The 13,219-nt window shown below is 35.4% G+C and overlaps 1 non-coding gene across 1 annotated transcript; it reads left to right on the top strand.

Moving 5' to 3' along the window:
• Positions 1-2,744: 2,744 nt before the first annotated feature.
• TRNAT-CGU lies at positions 2,745-2,816 on the top strand. Its single transcript has one exon. It is a non-coding gene; the product is annotated as a tRNA-Thr (tRNA).
• Positions 2,817-13,219: the final 10,403 nt, after the last annotated feature.

Raw genomic sequence — 13,219 nt, 5'->3', positions numbered from 1 at the left:
TTTTCTCCAATATATTCTCTAAACCTCCAAGTTCCTCCAAAAGTGTCTTCTTCTAGCCTTCTACATTACCAAACACTTGTTCTGTTCATTTCAGCTCTTCATATCTTTTTTTCAATGCCTTCAATTTACATGCCAGAATATAGCTTGGGGTTTCGTGGAAATGATAAGAAAGCCACCATTATTTTACTTGGTCAATAAAATCGAATTTTAGCCGCATATTCCCGAATTAAGTACCTTGGACTTTTATGTATTCCACCACAATCAAGAAGGATGGGAAAGTGGCCTGAACATAGTTGGGGAATACGCTTTTGGATGAGATTTGGAAAATGGGTTTTCCAATCCGAGGAGACCAAGAATCTATCGACCATTGACTAGTAATGAAGTTCACGATCGCTCGACAAAGTGAAAAAACACCTGCAAGAGGGATATCTAATAGATCTTGGTAAAAAATGAAGTTAGAAAAATCTAATATTGCTGAGTTGTAGTTGGAACCACAAAATCTTTCACTTGAGAACTGACATTACAATCACCCCCAATGTACCAAGGCATATCCCAAATGCTACGTTGCTCGGCCAACTCATCCCATAATAAACTTCTTGCTTGATTTAGATTAGGACCATAACTCCTGCAAAGATCCATTGAAATCCATCCTCAACATTCCTGAACAAGCAAGCCACCGAATTTTTGCTTAATTCAGGTTATGACCATAAACTTCTGTAAAGGCCTATTGGGATCAATCCTCAACATTCTTGAACGAGCACACTACCGTAAAATCCCCCATACCATCCTCCACCTCTTCCATCACTCGTTTATCCAACATCACTAGAATGCCCCTTGATGTTCCATTGGAGGGTAGATAGTGCCAACCCACCTGATTACATGCCCACAAACTCCTAATGATGCTTAAAGAGATAAACTCCAATTTCGTTTCTTGTAAACATATGATGTCACATCGCCATATTCATAGTTGATTTTTTATTGGGAGGCGCTTCTCCTTCTCCTTCTCCTTCGACCCCTCACATTTCAAGAAATGATTTTTTACTTCATTGTACAACCTCGTTTGCCTTTCCATTCGCTCTCTCACGATTCAAGTTCCTTTCACTTTTCCCATCAATAACTGTTCAGTTAAATTGTTTCAGCCCCATAACTTTTTTCTTAGCTAAGTTGAGCTTGCCATCCGGGCAAGACTGTCCTTGTCCAGCCTCTACAACTGCAAGTAAAGCAATAAATAGGTTTTCGAAACCGTTACATACAACCACATAGTGTTGGATCTCCTTAACTTTATGGAAGACCCATTCTGAAACCTAGGTATCATTCGGATGTATATAGTTCAATGAGGTAGGTGCCTCCGAGGAACTACCTTCATTATTACCCAAAGGAACTACCTTCCCTATCTCAAAATGCGATTCCAGCCAGTGCTCTCTCTCATCCCCATCGAATTCATACAAAACCATAGCAACTGTAGAAGATTCCGCCCTTGTAGTCACCATTTCACGGTCCTTGACATATACAAACGATTAAGGACATATTTGGATATCAATAATATCTAGAAATTTTTTAGAAGAGTGCCAGATACTGTTTTGAAATATGTAAGTATCGCTCACTTACTTTGGGAAAAGTGAGACCACTACTAAAAAATGAATTTTTTCTTGTGAGTTTCAGATTTATTCACTTTTTTCAAAATGAATGCAAGAAACTTGCACACTCTAGGATTGTAAATATCATTTTTCATTTGAAAATTTGTTTGAAATTATGTTTTGAGAAATGAGGAATAAAAAGTTGAATAAAAATATTTTTTAAAATAAGTCTTGTACTGGAATTTGTGAAAGTGAAAAGATAAAATTGCAATGTTATTTAAATATAGTTTTTAAGATAATTTTTGTTTTGATAATAGTAAAACTTGTATTAATTTTTGTGTTTGAGTAATTATTAGATGAAAAGTTAAAAATTCAAAATAGAAAAATATTTTGTATTTAAGTGATGTTTTTATGATAAAAGAGGTTGGGGGCTTCAAACCCATTTGGAGAACTAAATCATATGTCATCAGGCCATTAGGCTCTTGACATATTTAAGTAATATTTGAGAATAAAATTATGAAAAATTTTGAGAATTTTAGTACTACCCAACCAAACATGCGTACTTTCTTTTGCCTTTTCTTTCCTAATATAATAAACTTCCTCAATATACAAAATTGTAAACTAATGCATTGCAATTAGTTAAATAAAATAATCTCTAAGAGTTGGCTCAAGTAGTAAAGGTCTTGAATTTGGGGATATGTTTCCTCAATGTCTAAGATTCAAATCCTTTGGGTGTAAATAATCTCTAGAAGTTATCGGAATAGAGGATTTTTTTCTTAAGTTATCGGAGGTGCACTTGTGAAAAACTGAATTTTGAGGGCGTATACACCCTCCGAAATTAGTTGGGACGTTGTTTATAAATACCTGATGCTAATAAAAAAAAATTGTTAAATAAAATGAAATAAATTTTAGAAAGGAGATAATCAACTAGCCACGATGACAAGTTTATTTTTTTAAAACTTTTGTAATGAAACTAAATAATTGTTTACAAACAAATATATAATTAATCATATATTAAAATAATTGTAGCAACTTAAAAGGACCATTCGAGATCCCGAGGTTGAACCAAGTAGTGCGATAGTGATACTCTAGTTTAAAATAAGTGAGTGGCAGGAAAGACATGAAACTCATTAAGGATGATTAGAGAAAATGACTTTCAAACAAAAGGCTTCCATAGCATAGTGGTAGTGCGTTCGCTTCGTAAGCGAAAGGTCGCGAGTTCGATCCTCGCTGGGAGCTTTACTCTTTTTTTAAATTGCATTTGCCATTTCGGTCGAAGACTTTCAAATTTCAACGGCGTCATCTTTGGCTAACCGACAGATACCACTCGTCGATTCATGGCTTTAGGCTAGACATCTCTAGTGAGCAGTACTTCCAATGGAGACACAACAAATAGAATTCAGGATTTTTTTGGATTAAAATTAAAAATAAAATAAAATATTATTAAAATATATTTTTTAATATTATTTTAATTTTAAAATTTGAAAATAATGAATTATTTATTTTATTTTATATAAGATTTAAAAAAATTACAATGATGAGATGTGATGAGTTGAATTACGATAATTTATGAAAATAAACAAATAATTCAATAGCATTGGCCAACTCATCGAGCATTATTAGAGCATTCAAATTGTTAAAATCAAACCCCAAATTTTAGTTAATATAAGATAAATTTAATTTTACTTATTTTATTAACATCAAATCCCCACATTCACATCAAGAAGAGAGAGTGTTCCAAAAAAATAATAAAATAAACATTTACTCCATATACAACTATAAGCAAATTTGTCTTTATTTTTAGAAGGTATTTTTTTATGTTCTAATAAGCAATTTTTTTACTTTGAGCTATGATGCCTAATCCAATGAGAGTACTCTTAGGAGTGTAGCCGTACGAGCCCTCTAGTTTTATACATTTTTTAAGAATCGAATCCATATATATATATCAATTTTAAAAATTTAAAAATTGATTGACTATTAAAATTGGAATTTTTAGGATATGTTTGAAATTTGGAAGATACTAAGATCAACTCAGTTCAATCTAATTTTAAACTGAGTTTAACATCAAAACACTTAACTTCCAAATCACTAAACATCACTCAACTCAAAATTTCTTTACACGAAAGATCCACAACTTTTTTCAACTAAATACCTCTTTACACGCGGGACTCACAATCTTTTTCAACTTTCCATAAATACATCTAAACTCAACTTAATATTTAAATATATCTAAACTCATCTTAACATCCAAACATATCTAAAATTATCTTAGGTGGGTCTCACAAAACTCAATTCATCATCTCAACTTACTTCTATTCATAAAAAATTTAACTCATCTTATCTCAGCACAACATGTAAATGTGGTTTAATTTTTTCGATTTGGTCCGATCCGATTTAATGGATTATCAATGTTAGTAATAATATGATGTTTACATATACTAAACTATTAGTTTATTTATATTATAATATAAGCATATTATTTTATAATAATTAACACATACTAGTATAATGTCGAATTTAACTATAGGCTATATAAGTTCTATACTTTTTATATGAATATATATCATCAAATATGTAAAAATGTATATATAAAAAAATATATATTATAATTTATTCTGCCAAAAATATATTTATCATTGATATATATATAATAAAAGTAAGTTTATATTAATAATTTAATATTAATGTTTATATTTAAAATTTAAAATTTATGTTGTTTAATTTTACACTACGAATTTCAAAATATAAAAATCGTACTGGTTTAGAACCGATTTCGATTCTTAAGAACCGGTATCACACCGGACTGCTTACAAATTGAGCCAAACCCATTGATTCGGACGGACCAATCCTGTCTTGTTCAATCAATTTTTTCGTTTTTTTTTTAACATTTCTATCAAGCATTATTGGCATTGTTTAAAAGAGTAATGCATAATTATGTAAGTGTCGGGTATTTTTTTTATTATTAACAAATTAATATTTTGATGTGGGTATTATATTTCATATTTACTCATTTTTTTAAAAAAGAGTGTGCAACGTTTATGTATCCTATTACTATAAATATTATTTCTCTTATTTTTTATTCTTATAAAAACTATAAATGAAAATACCTTGTATTACTTATTGGTGTACAATACGAAATCCCATGGCGATGACAAGGATTATGATTCACAACCCAAGTCGGTTACACTCCTTTTTAAAAAAATATATATATATATATATATACTTTACAATTTTGCTATTCTCACTCATGGATTCCTCCTCTCAATTAAGAATTGGTTCATAGTTCAGACTAAAGATGGATGAAATCATGAAAAGTTAGTTCCTTAAATGAAAGGGTTCGATGTCTTTGTTTTCCTCCAATTTTGACAGAGATCAAACGTTCCAAAACCGCTTGGAATTAAGCATTTTACCGTCGCAATGGTTTGCAGCACTTAACACCGAAACGGTGGGTTTCTTCGCACAACGTGGAATTAACATAAGGCCCATAAATTAGCCAACCGAGGGGTGACGCCTCCAAACCGACGCCATGCACAACGCTATTTATATGCCGCGATTGTGCGTGCGATCTTTCACATATTTGTGTAACACAAAAGTGATCTACTTTTTAAATCAAAGATTAAAAGTTTCTACTGCGAATTAACAACGGATCGTTAGGTTCAGGAGAAGATCAGGCTTTGATCGAAGATGAAAGAGTTGTATGGGAGCGGTACTGGTGGTTCGATTAAGGTGACGATAATGATGGTTGTGGTGGTGGCGGCCATGCTCCTGTTTCTTCCATTGGTGATGGGTCCATTGCAACCTCCCACTGCTTCTCTACTCCTTATCCTTCCTCTGGTTCTGGTCGCCATTCTCTTTTTCCTCATCTGTCAAAGCATCTAATTGATACATTTTGTACACTTTCCTTTCGATCAGTGTGTAAGGGAAACTCATCGTCTGTAAATTGTAATGCATTACGTATTATCATATTTCTATTTCTTTAATTTGCTCAAATATTCTACTTCGTGGAGTTTCTGGTTTAAAAAATGATATTTGCAGTCAAAGAATGTGTAAATATCGCGTATTCCTTTTAAAAAGGATAAATAAATATGAGATCCACATAAAAAATAATTTTTTAATGATTGACTCAATTCTTTTATAAAAGGAGTGTGCGGCCCTTGTACATCCTATTTAGCATTGTTAACTCTTCTGGTTTTGAGTTTTTTTCATCTGCTATTTTTCCAAATTTCTAATTTAACGCTATATATATGTTTAAACTATTAAATTATTAAAATGAGAAAGTTGAAATCCATGAGTTTGGTAAGGTTATAGGAAGTAAAACGCGGGCAGGTAATTGAGTTCCAGCGACTTCTTCGTATCGTATGTTTGGAGGTTATAGTCAGTCATATTATTACCGTATACGTACGCAAAGTAGAACTAACGTGCTCGTCTTTTTTAGGGAGAAGACTAATTACGTGCAAATGGTGGTTTAGTTCGATGGCTTTGCCATCTCTGTATTCATGAATTCTCTGACATCTTCAATTTTGAGAGGATTTATGGACCGACTCCCTCTCTCCTCTCTCTTTTGTTTTTTTCCTAAAAATACAATAATTTCAAAATGACTGTTTGAAATTATGTTATGTGTATGGTATGTGGTGTAAAAGTTTTTAAATAAAATTATTCTAAAATCAATTAATTAGAACTAGGTTGCCAAATCATACTGCAAATTGCCAAAAAAGAACTAGAATGAAATAGTATGGGGTCAAGCATAAAAAGAATACCGACTCCAGTCTAGCACTCGAATTTGTGAAAGAGTTTTGCTACATACAAGCAAAATTACGTACTAATCTGCGTACCAATACTGATTCATTCATACTTAAAATTTAAATTAATACTGTTTTCAATAAAATTTATTTTTTAACCAATCACATCAAATTAGTGCTCAGATTAGTGCACAATTGTGCTTGCAACTATATTTTTCCTTTGTAAAATAATTGCAAGCTTCATCTGTTTCACTTGGACAAAAAACACAGCATAAAGCACTCCCCTTAGCCAGTCAAATAAGAAACAATATTATTGGTGTATACGATATAAATGTTCCAAACTAATAAGATAGGAGTTCCATTGAGCTACTGACCAAAGATGATATCATAGTCGGGGGGGAAATCATATAGATGTCAAGGACCCATGATGTTTAGCTCTGAACCACTTCCTAAGTATAAGGGAATCCACATAAATCACGCTCATACGTGATTTCCTCCTCGTCAATATTTCTATATGGCAACTCTGTTTCTTGCACTCTGTTTCTTGCTGTATATTCCGTAAATAGCTATTATCTTGTTTATGGTTGTACATTCCTTAATCAGCCACATCCTTGTATTATATAAAGATGTCTTGTAATGCAAAATATATGTTGAGAGATCTTTACCAAATTACTTACGTAATCCTTATATGGTATCAGTAGGTTCCTCTCCCACGAGAATAGAAACGTCCTCCAACTCCATGTCGTCAAATGATAATTCTTCGGTGCCCAATGGCTCCAACTCTGCGTCTACACTACCTTTTGTTACTATCAACACTTCCAGCCAATTGCCTTACAAACTCACATCCTCAAATTATCCTTCCTGGCGTGCAACTTTTCTCACCATTCTCATTGGATATGATCTGATGAAATACTTGGACGGCACTTTTCCGTGTCCTCCTACACCTGATGCGAATTCTTCTACATCTGCTGTAGCACTCTATGCGCACTGGTGCCGACAGGACCAGTTATTGCTGAATGATATTTTTGCTTCCGTTTCTGAAGCAGTTATGCCTCTCATTGCTACGACTATTACAAGTCGTGATGCCTGGCAGCATCTAGCTCGCTTGTTTGCTAGCAAATCACGAGCAAGGATTATGCAGTTGAAGGAAGATCTCACCCTTATTCAACGGGGTGCCCGCACGGTGTCTGAGTTTCTTCATGCAGTTAAGGTAATTGCTGATGAACTTTCTTTAATTGATGCCCCAGTTTCGGATGATGATTTGACGTTATATGTACTTAATGGCCTTGGTTCTGAGTTTCGAGATATGGTAGCTCCTATACGCACGAGAGAAACTGCCTTGTCTTTTGCAGAATTGCATGACCTGTTAATTGGTCATGAACACTATCTCAAACGCATGGATGGAAATACTTCAACCCTGGTTGTCAGTGCCAATTCCACTCAACGGAAGCCGTCTAACTCTCGGTTCAAAAATCACAAGAATCGTTCCAAACAAAATTCCTACAACAAAGCTCCTTCTAAGAAGCCCTCTGTTGTGTGCCAAATATGTGATCAACCTGGACACACCGCCAAGAATTGTGCAAAAATGCAATCTCGTCCTGCTGTCAACTGCACTACTTCTTCGGCTCCATCGAATGGCAAATGGCTTCTTGATTCCGCTGCTTCACATAATATTACGTCTGATTTGGCTAATCTCTCCATTCACTCTGAATATGATGGACAAGATGAGGTTGTTCTTGGAGATGGTACAGGTTTGCAAGTTGCCAATATCGGTTCCACCACTATTTCCTCCCCTTCACGTTCTCTCACTTTAAAAGAAACTCTGCATGTGCCCCTTATTCATAAAAATCTGATATCCGTTCACAAGTTTACTCATGATCACAATGTTATTGTTGAATTTCACCCTTTCTTTTACCTTGTGAAGGATCGGATGACGGGAACGGTGCTCATGCGCGGTAGGTGTGAAGATGGAGTTTATCCCGTGGAACTATGTGCTTCCTTATCCCAGGCTCATGTTGTCACATTAGCTGGAACCCGAGCTTCATTTGATCGTTGGCATCATCGACTGGGTCATCCCACTCCAAAAATTTTATCTCTCTCGTCATGTTACCTTTGATGAAAATATTTTTCCCTTTACAAAGGCAACTTCTTCGGCTCCTATGGCTGCTGCTCCACCATGCCCTGTTTCTTCCTCTCCTTCTTCAGTTCCTCCAGTTTGCATAGTTCCTTCGGATAATATTCCCAACACACCTACTGCACCTGATGCTACGGCAACTGTCACTCCGTCTCCTACACCAGGTATGACTTCCTCTTCTCATGCTAGTACTCCTTCGGCCTCTGAGTCTCCTCTGCCTATTGAACCTGCACCTCCTACACGAACTCATCCCATGGTTACTCGAGCTAGAAATAATATTTTCTGTCCTAAGCAACTCTCAGTTACTACCAAGCATCCTCTTGCACCCCCTTTGGAACCAACCTGTGTCTCTCAAGCACTCAAGGACTCTCGCTGGCGTAAGGCCATGGCAGATGAATTTACTGCCTTAGTTTCACACGGCACTTGGAAGCTGGTCCCTCATTCCTCTGCTTCCAATTTAATTGGCTGTAAATGGGTGTTTCGGATTAAGCGTCATCCTGATGGTTCAGTGGATCGGTTTAAGGCACGCCTTGTCGCTAAAGGGTTCAATCAGCGTCCGGGTGTCGATTACACGGAGACCTTCAGTCCCGTTATAAAACCGACTACCATTCGACTTATTATATCACTGGCGTTGTCCAACAATTGGCTACTCAAGCAAATTGACGTCAATAACGCGTTCCTTCATGGTCAGTTAACTGAGCAAGTGTTTATGCAGCAACCTGCAGGCTTCATTGATCAAACTCATCCAAATCATGTTTGCTCTCTTCAGAAATCCATTTACGGTCTCAAGCAGGCACCTAGGGCCTGGTATAATGCACTGCACTCTGGTCTTCTTGAGCTTGGTTTCTTTAATTCGAAGTCTGATAGCTCCTTGTTTATTTTCAATCGGGATGGGATTTTGTTCTACGTGTTGGTGTATGTTGATGATTTAATCCTAACCGGAAATAACAATCAGTTCTTGCAACATGTTGTCAAGTCTTTAGGCGCTAAGTTTTCACTGAAGGAACTAAGTGATCTGCATTACTTTCTCGGGGTGGAAGTCATTCCAGTTCGGCAAGGTTTATTTCTTTCTCAAAACCGTTATGTTCATGATCTTCTTACCAGATTGAAGATGGCTGGAGCTAAGGAAGTTCAAACACCTATGTCTGTGTCTGCTAAGCTCATGCTTGATGATGGTTCCGCTGCTTGTGATGCCACTGAATATCGACGAACTATTGGCTCTCTTCAATACCTCTCACTCACTCGTCCAGATCTCGGTTTCGCAGTAAATCGTCTTGCCCAGTTCATGCACAAACCGACCGTCACGCACTGGCAACATGTTAAACGGCTCTTACGTTATATCAAACAGACCATTCACTTTGGTCTCTTACTGCGTCGTCAAACAAACCCAGTGCTTAGAGGCTTCTCAGATGCTGATTGGGGTGGTGATCTTGATGATCGAAAGTCTACTACGGCTTATATAATTTTTCTGGGCAATAATCCTATCAGTTGGCACACTCGAAAACAAAAAGCAGTGGCTCGCTCCTCCACGGAGGCTGAATATCGAGCACTGGCCACTGCAGCATCAGATATTGCTTGGATACAGTCCCTTCTTGATGAACTTGGTCTCACTTTACTTGAACCACCACTTCTACTCTGTGATAATGTTGGTGCAACCCAGCTCAGTCTCAATCCTGTTATGCATTCCAGGATGAAACACATTGCCATCGATCTCCACTTTGTCCGTGACTTTGTTCGTCGTGGAAAATTACGTGTTGCTCATGTTCACACGGATGACCAGCTCGCCGATTTACTTACAAAGCCTCTCGCTCGATCTCGCTTCAACTTGTTGCATGGCAAAATCAACGTTGCTGATGGAACGTCCATTTTGAGGGGCCGTATAAGGGAATCCACATAAATCACGCTCATACGTGATTTCCTCCTCGTCAATATTTCTATATGGCAACTCTGTTTCTTGCACTCTGTTTCTTGCTGTATATTCCGTAAATAGCTATTATCTTGTTTATGGTTGTACATTCCTTAATCAGCCACATCCTTGTATTATATAAAGATGTCTTGTAATGCAAAATATATGTTGAGAGATCTTTACCAAATTACTTACGTAATCCTTATACTAAGATCAGTGATAACATCAGAGAAACTGGTGAGAAAGTTTTTCACCATTTACTTAGGCTCCATTTGAATGTTAAGCTAAACTGAGATAAGTTGAGATAGTGAAGTGAGTTTTGTGAAGCCTACCTAAGATAAGTTTATATATGTTTGGATATTAAAATGAGTTTAGATTTATTTATAAAAAATTGAAAAAGGTTGTGGGTCCTGCATGTAAAGAGATATTTAGTTGAAAAAAGTTATAGGTCTTATGTGTAAAGAGGTTTTAAGTTGAAATAAATTTAGTAATTTAAGACTTAAGAGTTTGGATGTTAGACTCAATTTAAAACTAGATAGAACTCAGCTTAAAATCAAGTTCCAAACAAGTCCTTAAGGTCACTCTTGGCCTCAATCTCACGATTTGTTCTTTTGTCAAGAAACCCTAGGTCCAAGAGTCCATTAATTTAATGTTGTGTTGCATACCAATATTAGTTCAATCTTCTCCCTTGCATTGGGTGATTGTTGGTTGAGGAACTTTAATTTCCTCTGCCAACAGATTCTGGAGAAAGGAAATGAAGGCCAAGCTCTGGGATGTCTCCAGGACTCTAATCTCCTCTTCCAGTTTCATCCCTTCCATCTCTTGTAGCTTCCAAGCTTCTTCTCTTATTATTATCTTCCTCTTCCTTTTCTCTATCATCTCTGTCAACGATTATGCATTTGCTCTTGCTTTTGCATCATCTTATTCTCTTGATTTTCTCTCTTCTTGAACATCCATTCTCTAATGTTTATTGTCGAATCATCATCAGCATCATCTGCCAATGTGCTGAAAGCAAAAATAGTAGGTTAAGTTGGTTTTAGAAATGATTTGGGGTTTGGTATAAAGTAATGTCCTGAACAAGGGATGTTACCTGAAATAGAAAACTTCAATAAAATTCTTAGGGAAAAGCTTCTATGCTACCCATGCTTGACTGCCCTAGTTAACCGTTGGTCAATTTTTTTTTACTTAGTGATTAAGGAATTGATTTTAAGTGTATTGGTGTTTTTTTTTAAATATTAAAATATATTAAAAAATGTGAAAAGAAAAAAGAAAAAAAATGCCAAGGCGGCATGCCCAGCGTCTACATAGTAGCCCAATTCAAATTCTTAAGCAAACAATACGATACTCCATATAGATGTTGAATAGCAAAGAAATAGAAGCCTAGAAGTTCCTACATCACCAGCCTTACCACAAGTTCCTTTAGCAGCTTTTCAATCCCTTACCCAACAATACTCCCAACATTCCAAAGCACCACCATCCCCACCACCAGCTTACAAATCTCATGTCAACATAAACCTCCGTTATGCACATGCACCGTGATTTGATTCGATATGGTATTTAAAATAACAGCATATATGACTCGTTATAATGACCCGGCTCAATAATTCTAAGATTAGAATATTGATAATTTTTATTGGGCCTAAATTATATTTAATTGGCCATAATGGATAAGCCTACAATCGTTAAATTATTGAGACTAATTAGGAGTTTTAATTAGTCTCAATAACTAGGTTAAATCTCATTTATTATTTATTAAATGAGTTAGAGTCCTTTTAGAATTTAAATATTTGCTATTAGATATTTATTTCAAATTAAACTCATTATTGATTGAAGTTCCTTACACAACCTTAGTCACTGCCAACCCTACATTAAAGAAACTACTAGATCATGTTTTTAAATTCAGACTCTTTTCTTGAATGATCGTGATTGAGTCCAACTCAAACTCAAACTGGTTATCTACAAGGTTTATGATTGTATCCTATTCTAACAAGGATACAACTCTACAAGTTATCTTCACGTTAAAACTCTTTAACTTAGTCCAACTCAAATTGGTTGTCACTTTCTCCCAAATTTCTCTATAAATATCTCCCTACCCCATGTTATTTGAAAAGAAAAAAAAAAAAAAACACATAAACCTCCCATTTTAGCACCATGCTCGATTTTGTATCGGAAATTTTAGGAAGCAACAATACAAGATAAGTAGCTTGATCATAAATTATGATTAGCATACATTAGCTAGTTATATATATATTGTTATTAAAGCTAGTTCTTTTGAAACCAGTATTTACAGACCACGCGTGTCATGATATTTGCAAGTATGCAATTCATTACGTTTCATTCTGCATATTATAGTTATGTATATATTATACATCTCACGTTACATAAGACACATAAGCTATTTTAAGTCCAAGTGTAAGATAAGCTCAAAGTAGTTAATAAGATGACTTTTCAGATGCATGGTACTAATACTATTTATGGGTAGATGTGCAAGCCAAGGAGCTAAGCATGGTCCACCATAATATGTTAGAATACTATTAGCGGCTCCCATCGTGGTCGCGGGGACGTGGGGTCGATGTACAACCTTGTACACATGATTAAGTGTGTAGGCCAATAAGATAGATATGATAAGTAAGATAAATATGATAAGTAAGATAATTCAAGATAAGTCATGTATAGCATAAGCATACGTATGAATGATAATGATTTTAAATTCTCAGCATTATATGTTTTATGAAAAATTTTATGCTAAGTACATTTATGTTATGATGGGTTTTTTACTCAGTCATTGACTCATTTTAGTTTGATTTTATATTTTTAAACTACATCAAGTTAGAATATTTATGAATGTAGAGTTGTAAGACGA

Source organism: Carya illinoinensis, chromosome 9 (assembly GCF_018687715.1).
Source record: "Carya illinoinensis cultivar Pawnee chromosome 9, C.illinoinensisPawnee_v1, whole genome shotgun sequence".
Classification (NCBI taxonomy): domain Eukaryota; kingdom Viridiplantae; phylum Streptophyta; class Magnoliopsida; order Fagales; family Juglandaceae; genus Carya; species Carya illinoinensis.
Note: the sequence above shows the minus strand (reverse complement) of the source record. Positions and strands in the feature narration are given on the sequence as shown.